Raw genomic sequence first — 18,038 nt, forward strand, 5'->3', positions numbered from 1 at the left:
GTTGTAATCTTGATAGCCCACGGATTATTTCAAATCTAATTACCTGACAGAAAAGAACATCTTGTTTTGAAAACCAGAAGCATGTTGGAAAACTCAGGAAAATATTAAACCCCAAGACATAAAACTATTCTGTTTACTCTCAAAAGATACATTTCATATTAATGTGAATGAGTATTTATTGAACTTAAAATAAGAGAATAAAATGTATTGGGTTTCATTGGTTTTAAACAGTAATTAAACAATATGACTTTAGATCTTATAAAATTAAACAAAGTTCTGTTTTAATTGTATTTCAATAAGTGGTAAAAATGTAAGGTGATTCTATTAGTCATGAACTTTTTGGTTTTGTTGTCTAAGATGGCTTAAATAATCTTAAGACAAAAATATTTCAAACATTTAAAGGAAAAGGAATATATTGGATATCACAATGCAGAAGTCCAGGGCACGGGCTAAGTTTTTTCATAATAAATGTGTGCGGGCCCAGCTTCAGTGGCTCAGTGGTTGCGTGTCGACCTATGAACCAGGAGGTCATGCTTCAATTCCCGGTCATGGCACATGCCAGGTTGTGAGCTCGATCCCCAGTGGGGGCCGTGCAGGAGGCAGCCAATGAATGATTATCTCTCATCATTGATGTTTCTATCTCTCTCTTCCTCTGAAATTAATAAAAATATACTTAAAAAGTTTTAAGTGTCCAGGAACTCATTTCCTGGCTCTTATTTCCCCTCGCTATGTTGGCCTTTTTCTTAGGCAGTACGTCAGAAAATGTCAGTGAAACGCTTCCAGCTCTTAGGTTCCCAACCATTGCGGGAAAACAAACATCTCTGGGACAGTTCTAACAAAAGAGATTATAATACTGCAATGCTTCTGTGTGATGTATTCATCTCTTCACAGCCATGCTTCAGTCATGAGCAAAATCATGGCAACTTAGGGAGGAAGGAGCAGGATCAGTATCATCCAAACAAGATGGACTGAGGGTGGAGGCATTGATTTCTCAATAAACAGGGATGATACTTCAAAAAAAATACTAATAAGGGATACTAATAAGATAATAATATCAGAGACTTACAAGGAGGAGTATTTTTTATTTCTTCCAGCACTATCTACAATTTCTATAACATTGGTGGCATTATTCGCTATCCTGATGTAATGTACTATATTGGTTGTTTTCTGAAATGTGATAAAAATGAATGATTTAATGTTCCCTGCCTGGTTAATGGCATTTTTCTAGTGAGTTTTAATTGAACAGGGCTAGGGAAAGTGGACTCTTCCCTCTTTGAACTTTCTCTTAGATCCTTTTTGTTTTTCTTTAAGATTGCTTTGTGATCATCTTCCCTCTTTTCTCCCCAGCAATCTATCAACGAGGCCAGGGTAGGACATCTGGCCCCGAGCCTCCTGCCTCAGAGAGTTTGGGGCTGAGGAAGACAAGCAGAGCTAACAAGGATAGAAGATATGGATACGGTGATTGAGATCATATCTGCTTAGGCTTGAAGAGAAATCTTTCTTTGGTTTCTTTTTTGAACTATTCTCCTCATCAAATTGTAAGATTCCAAGAGCCAAGATCAGCCAGATGGGGTCAGGATCAGGGGAAAGGAACCCAAGAAATATTCTGGTTAACCTCTAAAATATGTGTAATGAGTTGTAGAATCTCATGCTATGCAATAAGATAAAAGACTGACTGCATAGGGTTTTGGACACAGCTCTGGCTAGTGATAAAGTCCATCCTCTGTTTATCTTCTCGTACCACTTCTATAATCAGAACAGGGCTGGTTGAGGATTCCAAGATAGTGTTTGTCATTTTTGTATTTTCTTTGATGACAGAAAGACTAGTAATAGAAGTTACCCTTTATGGGATTTTACAAAGAAAAGAAGATCTCTAAGGAAAGAGCTATATATTTAAAAAAGAAAGCAAACAAGCAAAAAGGAAGAAAGAGAAAAAAAAGAAAATAAAAAAGCCCTTAAGTATAAAGAAATATTTTTAGGTATAGAAAAATCAGGGTAAATTTAGTATTCAATTTGCTTGTGGCTTCTTGAACAACTTTAAAAGGAAGATTTTCCATTGAGAGTAAGTTTTTATGGATGTGTTAAAAAACAAATTGAAAACTAAAGAATGTTTTTAGATATTTTAGTCAGATTTAAAAAAATTCTTTTTGCATAATGTTGAGTAATTTAATCCTCTGTGCTTATATTATATTCCAATTTAACAGACAAGGCAAACAATGTCTTTGTTAGTGGTACTTAATCTGCACATCCTGTTTATGTATTCATTTGTACTACTCTCAGAGTTAAGAAGTATTTCTGAAATTCCTGTTTTATTTTATGAGTGACTCAAAAAGTATTTACTCTGTCTAAATAGTTATAATAATATTTGTTAGCCACTGAAACATTTTCATCTTCATTTAATGAAATTCTTGTTAGTAGAAATATATCAGCACTGAAGCACTAACTACTCATTTGTGTAACATTTATTTTTCTAGTATACTAACAGATGTATAATGAGATAAACAATGACAATCATATTTGCTAATATTTCTCCAACACTTTTGTGTGTGACAATCATTGGTTTCAATATCTTACATGTCTAAACATGTTTAATCCTCAAGGCAAACTATTGAAGTACTTGTTATTATTCACATTTTACCAGGACGACACTGAGCACTGACAAATAAATACAATCCATTTTTTTGCTGTTTTATTTCTTAAAGCTTTTTTAAACATGTATTAAGAGAATGCTTGAGTCTGTGAAATGAACCTTACTTTTTACAGCAATCTTTGTAATTAACGGGTGTTAAGCAATTATATGATATAAAATATACTACAATTGCTTTAAAAATAGCTTCCTAAAATTGAGGTACAAAAATAAATATTAAATATTTACAAAATGTGTACATAAAATGTTTGTCAAACTTAGAATTGTAATAACATTATTTGATTGAAAACCCATAATTATTCAACAGACATTTACTAGGCATTTCTATTTTTGCTGATTTTTTCATTTTCTCTAAAAGAAAAAGTCAGAAGGCAATTAAGAAACACACACACACACAAACATACACACAGAGTTTGGAATCTATTTTCATTAAGATAAATCATTGTTTATTCTCAGGTTCTATTGGCATTTTATTTAGCTTTATTGAGGTATAATTGACAAAAATTTAAGATATTTAAAGGGTATACCATGTGATTTAATATTCATTTACATTGTAAGAGGATTCACACTGTCTAGTTAATGAGCACACATTTTATTTATTTATTTTGAGTAAGGAACTCTAACAGTATGGGTTGGCTTGAAACTTAACCACTTTAAGTATATAATCTGTACATATAAAAAGCCTATGTGGCCATTATGACCAGATGACCGGATGACTGGATGACTGGTGAGTAGCTATGATGTACACTGACCACCGGGGGCAGACGCTTAACATAGGATCTGCCCCCTGGTGTTCAGTGCGCTCCCACAGTCAACCTCCCGCCACTGGCCAACCTCCTGTGGTTCCTCCCCCCAGCCAGCCGCCCCGATTGGCCCCAATTGGGACTGGGCAAGACAATCGGCCCCAATTGCCTACCAGATCGAGGCACCCCACCCATGCACACATTTGTGACCTGGGTCTCTAGTATATATGGACTGGTTTGTCTTTTAAACTTAATAGTTATAGTAAATAGAGTTTTCTTATCATATACTAGAGGCCTGATGCATGAAATTTGTTCAAGGGTAGGCCTTCCTTCCCCCAGCTGCCGGTACTGGCTTCTGTCTGGCACCCAAGATCCAGGCTTTCCTCCAGTCACCAACAGGCACCCGGGACCCAGGCTTCCTTTGGCTGCCGGCAAGGCATCCGGGACCTGGGCTTTCCTCGCAGCCCTGGCTTTGTCCAGAAGATAGTCCAGAAGGATGTCCAGTCTAATTAGCATATTACACTTTTATTATTATAGATCATTGGAAACTGGCTTTCCAAATGATACTCTTCAGCATAACATTTCTTCTAAAGCTGAAATAAATTATTTGGTGCACAAAGCTATGCCCCCACTGCATCTGCTACGTTCATCTTACTTCCAGATGTTCACGTCACCCCCCTTCCTTTCACAAAACAGCTCCTAGAGAAGAACCAACTCTGAGATTTGAAAAACGAGCACATATCCAGGCTCTCGTACTATTTTCCAGTAGACTAACACAAATTGGAATGGATGCTCCAAAATTTCCTTTGTTGTAACTCCATAGTTAAAGTCTACGCTGTTCCTACAGTGTTGTCATCACACAATTAGCATTATTATTATGTCTGGGATTAGTTATTGTTAACCTCAAACATCTGATGTTCTGATATAGCAGTTTAAATGTATCTAGACTTTCATTTTTTGAAATCACTTTTATAATTTTTAATCTGGAAGTGTATTACATTGTATAAAGTATATTTATTTTTATTATTTTTAATCCTCAACTGAGGATATTTTTTCATTGACTTTTAGAGAGAGTAGAAGAGAGAGGGAAAGACAGAAAGAAATACCAATGTAAAAGAAACACATAGATTGGTTTTCTGAAACTGAGGTATGAGCCCCTGATCAGAATTGAACCCTGGAACCTTTGGTCCACAGACCAATGTTCTATCCACTAAGCCAAACCTGCTAGGGCATATTGTATGAAGTATAAAAGAGGCATAGCCTGTATCTTTGGGGAGAATACAATTAATGACAGGAGATTAAGTCTGTCTCTGAAACATTTCATCAGTTCATTAGTTCACATGATAAAAAACCATGTGAACATAGAATTACAGAGATCTCAGCACCAGATTCTAGCCATGTTTTCTTCTGAGGTATGTCATTTTGGGGGCAAGACAGCTAACATTTTTACTGACAATATTTCCCCTTTATAAAATTGGAATTGTAATAACTATTCACATTGGGATGGAAAGAATTATATACAATGGTAGAAAGATACCTGGTTCATAATAGGTTCCTAAATATTCATTTTCTTCCTTTTCATTTGCATTAATAGAATAATATTATCCTGAAAGAAAAATCATCTAATAAGTATGAAAATTCATTAAAGTTGCTTGCATGGACTTCCATTTGCCCTGTTACTTGAAATGATGCTTTGATTTTTAGTCACAGCCACAAACTCTTGTACAGATCATGCATATTATGGAAGGATGGGATATGGATAATATACACATATAAAAAGAATTGAAACCCTCAATTAAGTCCACTGTATGTTGAAAGAACTTAAATTTGAAAAAATTATATTCACCATAACTTAAAATATAGTTTTGCTATGGCCCTACTCATATTAATTACTAATAAAGTATATGGCCTTGATCTGAATGTCCATGACATTCTTAATTTATCATAGAAAAATTGACAAATTATTTTATACATTTTGTGTTTATGTTCTTAGTCTTTGATTTACCATTTATTATCCACAGTCTGTGAAACTGTCACTGGAAAAAAATAAAAAAATGTGTTTATATATTGTTACAAACTTAAATTGTAGAAAATTTGAAGAAAAATTTAGCATTATTTTAAAGAGATACTGTTTTAATACTTTCTAAAACATGGAATACCCATTGACAAATAAGTCATAATATTACTATATTGATTATTGAGAGTAAATTATGAAATTTATAATCATATTGAATACATTTTATACAAATAGATAATTCTAAGCTTCTTAATAATCTAGCATTGTTTTAAAGAATAAATATTTATTTTGAAATATTTTTCCCCCATACTACTGATTTTGTGGGAAAGTCTTAAAAACATTATTAGGAAATATCATGCAAAAACTACCTTGCAGTGAGGATTAAAGCATGCAGAGCCTTCACTGTTGGCTCAGTTGGTTGAGCGTGTCCCATGCATTGATGATTTTCCAGTTTGATCCCTGGTCAGAGCACATAGCTGGGTTATGGGTTCAATCACTTGTCGGACTGTTTTTGGGAGGCAACCTATCGATATTTCTCACTCTCCCTCTCTCTGTAAAATCAATTAAAAGCATATTTAAAACATGCAGATATATCATGGTAATTACAATATTCATGGCAGAAGTGACTTAAGACACTCATTTTGGTTTAGCACAGGGATAACTAGAACAAAAATATCTTCTTTCCCACTAACAGTAAGTCTGTTCAAAAACTGAAAGTTATAGACAAATAATTTTCCTTTACTTAACGTAATTGAGATTTGCTCCATCTCTCATTTTCCTACAAGTGGGAAAGATCAGACACTTGATAAGAGCCTCTAAAAATAGAAATTAATTTAATTATTTTGCTTGTATAGATGGAGGTATTCAAGACTACGAAATAGGTGACATCACTCAGATTTAAGGAATAACTGAAACAAATCCTATGAACTGGTGCACAATGAATTATTAAAAAATAAAATCCATCCTCTTTCCCTGTGGAGGCGGAGGCAGAGGCTTGGGTGCGTTCAAGGTTGGGCTTCCCCATCACCCACCGCCATGGCCATGGCCGAGAAAGGCGTTGCTGCTGGAGGTGTAATGGAAGTTAGTTAATACTGTTTTGCCAGACGTGCTGAAGACCGCCCTCATCCACGACGGCCTAGTCACGCGTGGAATTCGCGAAGCTGCCAAAGCCTTAGACAAACACCAAGCCCACCTTTGTGTACTTGCATCCAACTGTGATGAGCCTGTGTACGTCCAGTTGGTGGAGGCCTTTGTGCTGGACACCAAATCAACCTAATGAAGGTCGACGACAACAAGAAACGAGGGGAATGGGCAGCCTCCGTAAAATCGACAGAGAGGAAAACCCCCCAAAAGTGGTTGCAGTTGCGTGGTGGTTAAGGACTATGGCAAAGAGTCTCATGCAAAGGATGTCATTGAGGAGTACTTCAAATGCAAGAAACGAACAAATAAACTTGGCTTTTATTTATATATAAAAAAAATTCATGCCCTAGCTGATTTTGATTAGTGAATAGGGCGTTGGTCTGTGGACTGAAGAGTCCCAGGTTCAATTCTAGTCAAGGGTACATGCCCAGGTTGCAGGCTTCTGGGGGGTGCAGGAGGCAGCTGATCAATAATTCTCTCTGATTATTTGATGTTTCTATTCTCTCTCTCTCTCCCTTCATCTCTGACATCAATAAAAATATGTTAAAAAATAAAAACATTCATTAGATGGCTGTCCATATCTACACTAATAAAAGAGAAAAATGGTAATTGGCTTATGACGCTACCCTTTTCATTGGCTAATCAGGGCTATATGCAAATTAACTGCCAACTAAGATTGGCAGTTAACTGCCAACAAGATGGCGGTTAATTTGCATATGTAGGCACAATGCAGGGAGGCAAAAGGGAAAGCAGGAAGAAGCCCCCTGCCACTGACAGTGATCTGAAACCCAGGGGGGAGCTAAGAGCTGGGGGGCAGGGCAAAGGCGGCCCTGGGGCCACCTTTGCCCTGCCCCCCAGCCATGATCGGAGAATCAGGCGCCTTTGCCGCCCTGGCCAGTGATAGCAGGAAGTAGGGGTGGAGCCAGCGATGGGAGCTGGGCACAGTCGAAGCTGGCAGTCCCAGGAGCTAGGGGTCCCTTGCCTGGGCCTAAAGCGAAGCCCACGATCACGGGGCTGCTGCAGCTGCGGGTCTCCGCTGCCCAGGCTGGACGCCTCAGACAGAGGCGTCCTGCAGGGGCAGGGGCAGAGCCCGCGCGATCACAGCGCCCCCTGCTGCCACTGCAGGTCCCTGCTGCCCGGGCCGGACACCTAGGCCAGAGGCATTAGGCCTGGGCAGGGGCGGAGCCTGCAACCGCGGGGAGCTGGGGGTCCCCTGCCCAGGCCTGACACCTCTGCCGGAGGCCTCAGGCCTGGTCAAGGGGCCGATCCGGTGATTGGTGATCAGAGGGTGATGAGGGTCAACTCCTCTGGCCGAGGCATCAGGCCTGGGCGGGCGGCTGGGGGTCCCCAGCCCAGGCCTGATGCCTGGGCCAGAGGCATCAGGCCTGGGTGGGGGGCGGAGCCGGGGATTGGGGGGATATGATGGTCCCCTTGCCCAGGCCTGAAGCCTGGGTCAGAGGCCTCAGGCCTGGGCGGGGGTCAGAGCCAGTGATTGGGGGGAGATGGGGGTCTCCTGTTCAAGCCTGACACCTCTGGCGGAGGTGTCAGGCCTGGGCAAGGGGCTGATCAGGCGATCGGAGGGTGATGGGGGTTTACGCCTCTGGCCGAGGAATCAGGCCCGGGCAAGGGGCAGAGCCAGCAATCGGAGGGGTCTGGGGGTCCCCTGCCCAGGCCTGATGCCTGGGCCAGAGGCGTCAGGCCTGGGCAAGGGGCCGATCCTGCGATTGGAGGGAGATGGGGGTCAATGCCTGAGGGCTCCCAGTATGTGAGAGGGGGCAGGCTGGGCTGAGGGACACTCCCCCCCCCCCCACACACACCCAGTGCACGAATTTTGTGCACCGGGCCCCTAGTCAATTATAATAATTTACTACAGTAACTTAAGAAGTAGAAAGTCAATTTGGTTAAATTTTAAAAAATCCATTTTTACATATAAACAAATATTTAATAACAGATTTTTCTGCTAAATATTTTAATCCCACTGGCTTTAGCTCAAAAATGATTAACAATTTGTATGAGTTGCTCTTTACAACCCAACTTCTATGAAAAGTTCATGATAAATTGCCATATTGGGTCAAATTCATGGCTTGCATAACCAAGTGTTCTGTTTCTGAATGACACCAAAGGACATTTAACTAAGATGGGGAACAAAATTGGCCATTGCACTTATCCCTGGAGAATCCTGTTTGTATTTTTTTCATCCAAGATGAATTCTCTCTTAGTTTACTTTTTCTTAAGCCAGTTCCCTAATTATGTCCAAATATTTTTCATAGCCTTGTGATTTTTCTGTAAAAAATAATTTTTATGAAAACCACACACACACACACACACACACACACACACACACACACACGGATGCTCTCTTATTCACACTTTTTTGCTCTCTTAAAAAATGTATATATAGACAGGCTACCATGAGTTTTCCATGGCTGACGGTGATTTATATTTCCTTAAGTGTTGTTTTATTCCCAATTCCTTATTAGAGTTTCATCTGGGCTTCTTAGAGCTCAAGAGCTATTATATAAGAGTTTCTACTAATTAAAGAAAAAGATTCTGTGTTAATTCATTCAGGCTGCTCTAACAAAATATCACAGACTGGGTGGCTTATAAACAACAGAAATTATTTCTGGAGTCTATAAGTGTGAGAACAGGGTGTGGATTACTGAGCCTTGTGGGGTTTCTTTTATGGGGACCCTAATCCTATTCATAAAGGCTCCTCCTTCATGACTTAATTGCCTCCCAAAGGCCCCACCTCCTAACACCATCACTGTGGGCATTAGGATTCTTGCATGTGAATTATGGGCAACACAACCACTCAGACCATAGCAGATGCATAGAGACTGATAGCTTTTTACATAGATGATAAGGGTGGGAAGAAGGGTCCCAAGAAGGTTCTCAATGGGAACTGACTCTTGAATGACATAGTTAAGGATGTGTAAAGGATCACCCAGTAAATAATGAAGCATCTGCCCCCAGTGGTCAGTGCACGTCATAGTGAGCAGATGCAAAGAGCAACTTGCCCAATGTCATGGAATCCAAGGCATGTTCAGGAAAGTGCAACATTCTTTTAGTAACTATAATATAGCGACTTATAATATAAGGTGCATTTGGGATGTGTAACTGGAAATGTAGGGTAGAAAATAAACTCATTCAATGGCATCATTACCAGTGTTTTTCAAACTTTAAAATGAGGAATACTTAAATTTGTAACCCAAGATATATGTATATATTCATATCGCTATCTTTTTAGAGACAAGCAAACCTTTCTCTGCATATTCATTATGGTTCTACTAGAGGCCCGGTGCACCAATTCATGCATGGGTGGGGTCCCTCGGGGTGGCCTGCAGGGATCAGGCAGAAACCTGCAGTCCAATGCTGCCTATAGCTCTTACCTGCTGCTCCTGCGCATCCTGGCCCCACTGCACCTGTCGTGGCCTCGAGCCAAATCAGTCCCGATCAGGAGAGGCTCACTCTACCACAGTGGCACTCACCAGCCATGAGCCCTGTGTCTGGTGACCTCCTGAGGGGAGTGGCCTGTGGGATCGGGCTAAAACCAGCTCTCTGACACCCCCAAAGGGTCCTTGATTGTGAGAGGGTGCAGGCCAGGACAAGGGACCCCACTGAAGCATGATCGGGGATGGGGAGGGACTGTGGGAGGGCTCTAGGGCATGTCTGACCAGACTCCAGCAGCAAGCTAACCTACCAGTTGGAGCATCTGACCCCCATGGTCAGTGCACATCATAGTGAGCAGTTGTGCAGCCTTAGCATATCATTAGCATATTATGCTTTGATTGCTTGAACAGTCAACCAGTCATGGGATGACGGGACACTTAGCATATTAGGCTTTTATTATATAGGATAGGTCAGAAATCTTTGACAGGTCTTACTGGGCTAGAAAATCTAACCAAATCATTGGGTACTAGTAGGGTTGTTCTTTCTGTCTAGAAATTCTAGGAGAGAGTCTTTTCCTTGCCTTTTTCAGTTACTAGAGACCACCAGAATTCTTAGTTTCCATCTTCAAAGCCATCAATGGTGGGTCAAGTTCTTCTCACACAAACATGTCTCTGGTTCTGTGCCAAAAGAAGAACTGGAAGAGGTTTAATGCTTATAAAGGCTCATGTGATTAGACTGAGCCCATTTGAACAAGAATCTGCTTATCTCAAGTTTCTTACCCTTAATCACATCTGCAAAATCCCTTTTGTCATATAAGGTAACCTCTTTATAAATTCTGGGAACCAGGATATGGACATCACTGGGGCCTTATTATCCTATTTAATGCAGTCAACATTCTTGTTCCCTAAGATTTACATTTGTTCCACATGTGAAATTTATTCACTGAACCCAAGTTCCTCAAAAGTCTCATTCATTAGCATCTAAACAAAGTGTCCAAAAATCTCATCTAAGTCTCATCAGCTCAAAAGTCCCAAATGCCATCATCTAAATGATCGAATTCAGGTATGGTTGAAGCTCTCAGTGTCACCTACCCTGGGGTACAATTCTCTTCCATTTATAAATCTGTAAAAGTAAAGAAACATGATATCTGTCCCTGAAATACAATGGTAGGACAGGCGTAGGATACCAGTTATAGACATTCCAGTTTGAAAAAAAGAGAGAAAATTAAAGGGGGAAAAATGGAGCGCTGGTCCCAACAACGTCTAAATCCAGCTGGGTAAACTTCGTTAGGTTTCAATGCCTGTGAAGAATGCTGTGTGGTTCGCAGCTCCTTCCAGGTTCCGGGCTTCCAGGTTTTGAATCATCTCTCCCTTTTCATAACATATAGCAGGTGTTTGCAGCAGCACAGGTTTATCAGCTTGGTTCCTGCCAGTAGAATTTTAAGGGTCCCATAGCCTCCTTTCATTTCATTTCATTTCATTTCATTTCATTTCATTTCATTTCATTTCATTTCATTTCATTTCATTTCATACTTTATCTCTTTTTGTCCAAACTGGCAGTGTTTCTGCAGCGTAACATTTCCAAGAACCTTGTGGCTCTCCCATGTATGCCATGGAGATGGGCTGCACTACAGAAGGGACTTCCACAGCTATTTCTTAGATAGTTAGTTCTCTATTTTTGGCTTCTGCTGAGATGATCTGAGGGACAACACCCTTAAACTTTCTAGATGTTTCCTGGGATGGAGGGGATCTGAGAGTCACGCTCTTGATCTCTTCAAAGAACTCCTTGTGTGACTGAGTATTGTGACCTTTTGATCCTTTTGAAGTATTGGCAGAAAATTGTTACAGCCACACCCTCAGCTTGTTCTTCAGATAGTACATTCCTGGCTGTGTTATCTCTTAATTTTAGCATCTTTTGCAATCTGGATAGGCTGAGGATTTCCCAAATCATCACCTCCTGGTTCCTTTTTGTTTAATCATTCTTCTCCCAATTTATCTCCTTCTCCTTGCATTTTACTGTAAGCATTGAAAAGAAACCAGGCTGTTTCTCCATCCCTTTGCTTGGAAATCTCCTCAGCTAAATATTATATTTCATCACTTATAAGTTTTGCCTTCCACGTAACTATAGAAGACATTCTGCTAAGATTTCTGCCACTCCAGATAAGGAAAACCTTTCCTCTAGTTTTCAATAATGTGTTGCTTATTTCTTTCTGAACCCTCACCCACAGCACCTACTATGTCCATATTTCTATGAACAGTCTGTTTGCAATGATTTAGGTATTCTCTAAGGCAATCGACATTTTCTCTTCCATGCTCGTCACACCCTTCTCGCCTTTGCTAGGAGAGCCATTGGCATCCACATGCCTCCTAACAGCATGTTCAAGGCAATCTCAGCTTTTTCAACATGCTCCTCAAAATTCATTCAGGCTTAATACCTGCCCAATCTAAAGCCACTTTGACAACTTTTGAGGTATGTGTTACAGCACTATCTCACTCTCTATTGCTGCCAAAACAGATTCCCACACGGCAGTGCCTTTAAAAAACATTTTATCTTATAGCCAGTAAAACCCCTTTCCTGGCAATGCTCCCTACACAGAATGAAGGTTCTCTTTGTTCCCTTGAGTTTCATTCAGCTGATGCCCACCTTTTCTAAGGAATAGAATCAACAGTGATTTTTGTCTCCTTAAAATTCATATTTTGCTCATAGACTGCACACTACTCAGCATAACTGACCGTGTGCTCTGCTGTTTCATTATTTATCTTCATAATACATGTCAAGTTATTTTAAGAATACAATCTGATATCTCAGAACAGAAATTTCTGGCATTCCTGGCATTTATTATAGTGTTTTTATACAGTAACCACTCTGATTCCATTTGTGAATGATGACGCAAAACATGACAGACAACAGGATAGTTAAAGAAAGTTTGCTTTATGAAGTGAAATTTTTAGAAAGCCCAAATGCATACTGTGCTAACATTGAGAGATTGTGCATGTAATACCTAATCATTACTCTCCAATTTCTAAGTTAGTGATTATTTATAAAATGTTTTAGTTTGTAAATGCTTTCAACACACATCATCTCTTTGATCTTCAGGCACACAAACACTCTTACACTAGGGAACAAAATAGAATAATATTTAGATTTCGTTTGTGTTTGCTGACTTACACAAGGTCAAGGAAGGTGCTGGTAGCAAAGCTGAAACCTAAGTCCAAGACTTATGATTCTAAAAACTGGTGTTTTCCCCACTGTGCTATACTTTCCTCTTTCGTGCAAATATTATACTAAACTGATAACTGACACACATACTAGTCATCCCATTACGTTAAAGTTCGTAAGAAGTAAAGATGTTACAAGAAGGAGTAATTAATTTTATAAACCTCCTTCTTGGTGTTGTTATCAGTGAAAATATGGTAATACTGTACTTGTCAGAGAGAGTAATTATTCTAATTGCAAAAGAGGTCATGTCAGGAGCAGTTGAGTTAAATCATTTCACTGAAAGAACACTGACTATTTAAATTCCTTTTTCTAAGCATTCAGTACATTTTGATAATTTATTCTTACAATGTCTTAGAGTATGTGTTGAACTTTTTATAAAAGCACATAATAAACCAGAGGATGTGCCTAATAGATAGCAAAGGAAGTCCCAACATTTAGAAAGAAGTTGTATTATTAAAAATGAAAATATTTTATAATTTATAATTATACTTCTAAATGATGAAATACTTATATTTATGTCAATTTTAGAAGTGCTGGTATAAGATACAAGGCATTTTACATCTCACAGCATTAGCAGTAGGCAGAGAAAAAAATTAAAACGTGGAACATCAATAATTAAGTGGGTGACTAAGGAATGTTGGTTGATGTGCTTCGTTGTTACTTGAGAAGTAGCAAAGGAGAAAATTTGACATTAAAATGTACCAACTGGAATGCATCATCAAGAAATATTAAAAACTAGAGATCGGAGAGGAAATAGCTGAGGGTGCCCATCTAAATAGTTGATGGTACCCATCTAAATATGGAGTTTAAAGAGAAACTCCATATTGCTTTAGCCAGGATAGCAGAAGAGTCCTGCTAATGAAAGTGAATCTAGATCAGAGACCCATTGCTTGATCCTGTGGTCAGCTGTAGCCATGCGACTCATAAAACTCTCTCATGGATTCCACGTTCTCCAGATCTTCTGATTAGAGTATAGATTGCAATATATACTTCTCTTTTAAGGACAAGTACTGGGTGGGTATAAATCCCCAATGCCAACCCCTGGCTGTTTTCCTTTTTGTTAATGAACACCTTTGCATTGACTTCTATAAAATAGTCTCTCATGAATTGTTTTGCTAAGTCAACTTACTGCCCTCAAGGAACAGATACTGTCTTCAGTTAACTTCTGCAGCCAAGCCATTTCTTAGAATCACATGCCGAAGTGCCCAGAAGTGACATGAGGACTCGGGAACCAGACTCATGAAGTGGTCAGCGCTCCAGGGAATCCAGATAGGACACTTCTTTCAGATGTTTGCTGGCACCACAGACTCTCGCTGCTGCCAGCATGGCTGCTATGAATTTTTCATAACTGCACACGGTGTTCTCAACGGCTCCGTGTTCCCCATTCCCGAGTCAAAGGCCGGGGCGGGAACATCTGATTGGCAAAGCCTGCAAGAAAGTGAGGAGAGTAAATATCTCAAAAGAAGGAAGTGTGTTTGGATGCTGAGCAGCCAAAACATGGCAATCATCCATGAAACCAAGGTAGATTTTGTGCTATAAAGTGAGGACAACTCGTAAGGATCCGGACTTTTATGAAAGGCTGGGGGCCAACATTTTTTCTTCTCTTTTTCTTTCACAAAATGAGCAGTTTTCAGTGAGGGGGAGACCTTTAACTATCATCTACTTCTCAAAGCTTCAGCTGAATAGGGAAGGGTAATAATAACAACGTGTTCCCCTTAGATAGAGTCCATTTATTTTTTGGAGGGGGTAGTGCAGATTGCTTTGAGAGAAAAGTATTTCCTGTACCAACCTTTTAGCATTACTTTTAGAGCTACAGAGGAAATAGACCTAATTATTCTAAAAATAATGATCTCTTTTAAGTTAAAGATATGCATGACTTTTAAAAAATAAATTTCCAATTTAATTAGTCCAACTGTGTTTAAAAATTCTTCATATGGTGCTCTCTTGGCTCAATATCCCTGCTTCTGCCATTCCCCCTTGACACACACAGACACACAAACATACACAAACACACCGCCACAGACACATGGACACACACACACACACACACACACACACACACACTTGTGATACTGAGAAATGAAAAGAGAATAAGGTCTGACAAGTGAACGGTGTGGAAAGGCTAGCATTCTATATTTTTATTGCTAACTTAGGTTACTTCTTTGGAGGCCACATAGCACTATTCACTCATATTGAATTTTTCTACATTTGTTTCTAAAGTGTTCTCTTGTGGGCATAACCCGTTTGGCTCAATGGATAGAGAGTCAGCCTGTGGACTTAAGGGTCCCAGGTTGGATTCCGGTCAAGGGCATGTACCTTAGTTGCGGGCACATACCCAGTAGGGAGTGTGCAGGAGGCAGCTGATCGATTCTTTCTCTTTCATCAATGTTTCTAACTCTCTATCCCTCTCCCTTCCACTCTGTAAAAAATCAATAAAATATATATTTAAAAAAAAAGTGTTCTCTTGTGAAATCATGTCTCTCTTTTCAAGGAATGATGTCTTTATCTCAGTGCCTGATATGGGTTGAACCTGCGAGTTAGATTTCCAGTGTGGGTAACATTTGGGCATGGGTCCTGAACCTGCACCCAGCTTGGGGGCATTCTTTCCCAAATGCCGTCACCTTAATCACATTAAGCATTATCACATTAATACAATACTGAAACGTCCTTTAAAAATCTCCATCAGATGACACTATGAAAGACTCTGATAGCTGCATTTTGGAAACAGATCCATCCATGTTTTGTGTAGGTGTTCTCAGCTGGTAAGGAGATATCAATATCTCTGCAAGGCTTTTCAATACACACATTTCTTTCACACTCTAGAGGTCAAAGAATCTCCTTCAGAATCTCCATGATTCATTTGGTGTGAGAAATGGCTTGGTCCTAGGTCTTTTTCTAATCAAATTCATTCATGCATGCCAAATCCAACCCTGAAGTTAGTATTATGTGGCTATGGGAGAGGGTGGTTTTGTCACTAAATTGATATTTCTTTATGCAACTCCAAAGAGGAATGGGGATTTTCCATTAATTCAGGGCCAGGCAAATCCTATAAAATAATTAAAATGAAATATGTGCCTTTGAGGACCTGTCATTCTATGTTTTATCCTGCTTTTGACAAAGACATCATCCTCTACAGAGAAATCATTCTTTCCACTATAAAACTACTAGAAGTGTGATGATAAATGGCAATCGACACTCAAGTTCGGGATTGGAGAGTATTAAGGAGTGGTGAGGACTGTGGTAAACAGAAGAGTACATTTTTTCATTGTTATTGTTGGAGAGCCATTACATAGATTGAGCCAATTGTTGTCGTTCAGGAATGTGAGTCACTGTTGCTAGATCTTTCAATTTTTTCAGAAGAGGCCAGAAATCTGGGTTTTTATGTGAAATTTCCCACTTTTAAACATTCGTAACATTTTAAAAGACCATATAGGAGCCAAATACAACATATCTGTTGGCCAGGTTCAGCTTGCAAGTTGCCAGTTTGCAACCTCTGTTCTAGAGACCTGGAGCTGGAGCCCAACAACAATAGCAACGTGCTCAGTAATCGTTGCTCCCCGAGGACCTGTGGCTCTTAACAGAAATAGATCCTTGATAAATCTTCCCTGGCAGCCTGCCCTCATCTCTCCAGATTCCCAAGGTGGCAAGCCTCATAGGCGCCCTGCAGGGTCTCACGGCATCACTTTAACCATTAACTTTCCCACCAGACCATGAATTCCTTAAGTGAAGGGAAAGTCTTTGCTCACACAAATTGTGCAATAACTGAAGCATGTTAATTGCCATGAATAAGCCCCATTTTACCAAGAATTCTTCTATAATAGAATTTTCAACATTTCTCCCCCCATGTTCAAAGAGAAGATGCTCTTGAAACACTGAGTTACTTTTTTTTTAATTATAAAACTATTTTTATTGATTTCAGAGAGGAAGGGAGAGGGAAAGAGAGATTGCAACATCAATGATGAGAGAGAATCATTGATCGGCTGCTTCCTGCATGCTCCCCATTGGGGATCGAGGCAGCAACCTGGGCATGTGCCTTGACCAGGAATCCAACCATGACCTCCTGGTTTCTAGGTCAACGCTCAACTATTGAGCCACTGCAGCTGGGTTGACTTATTTTTTTAAAACATAAGTGTGAAAGATAATTTTTAATCTTTTGACTGAGCAGTTTTCCCCTCCTCCTCCTCCTCCTCCTCCTCCTCCTCCTCCTCCTCCTCCTCCTCTTCCTCCTCCTCCTCCTCCTCTTCCTTTTTCTCCTCTTTCTCCTCCTCCTCCTTCTCCTCTTCCTCTTTCTTCTTCTTCCCAGTGTCATTTTATTTTTTGTCCATCATCATTTATCCCCTCTATGCCCTCTTCCACCTCCAACCACCCCTACTCCCCCTGCCTCAGAATAATTAGTTCTTACCTGTTAAGAATACAGCATAGTGTAGAACAGAAACTAATTGATAAGATGTTTCAAGATCAGGTAATAGGTATTGAGTATCTACTAAGTGCCCCCAAACATAGATGCAAAAGTAAGCATGCATGAGGTGAGCAACAAGTGTCTGACAAAAAGCCACTATGTAAAAAAAAAGAACAAATGTCTGTCAGAACTGCCGCAGAGGTGTCCGCCTACGGTCTCAGGACCTGATCCTCTTGGGTGAAAGGCGTCATGGCTGTTCTTCATTGGATCTCCTCTGAGGGCGCTCCGGAGACAGGTCTGGATGTGCTCCCTGTCATTCTCAGATTCTCTCTTTTGTGTTTTGCAGATTTTCAAATATCCCTGCTCATGCCAATTTTTGTAAATCCCAGAGAGGATCTTGGACCACATATGTGTTTTAAAATACCATTGGAAGAAGCAAGTTAACAAATGCCAAATAGTTATATAATATAAGCTTTTAGGAAT

At 39.9% G+C, this 18,038-nt stretch overlaps 1 pseudogene across 1 annotated transcript; it reads left to right on the plus strand.

Annotated features, from left to right (window-relative positions):
• Nucleotides 1–6,448: 6,448 nt before the first annotated feature.
• LOC308517060 (small ribosomal subunit protein eS12-like) lies at nt 6,449–6,911 on the plus strand (annotated as a pseudogene). The gene has a single exon. The product of its transcript is annotated as a small ribosomal subunit protein eS12-like (transcript).
• Nucleotides 6,912–18,038: the final 11,127 nt, after the last annotated feature.

The sequence above is a fragment of the Myotis nattereri genome (assembly GCF_964212035.1).
Source record: "Myotis nattereri genome assembly, chromosome: 3".
NCBI classification, from domain to species: domain Eukaryota; kingdom Metazoa; phylum Chordata; class Mammalia; order Chiroptera; family Vespertilionidae; genus Myotis; species Myotis nattereri.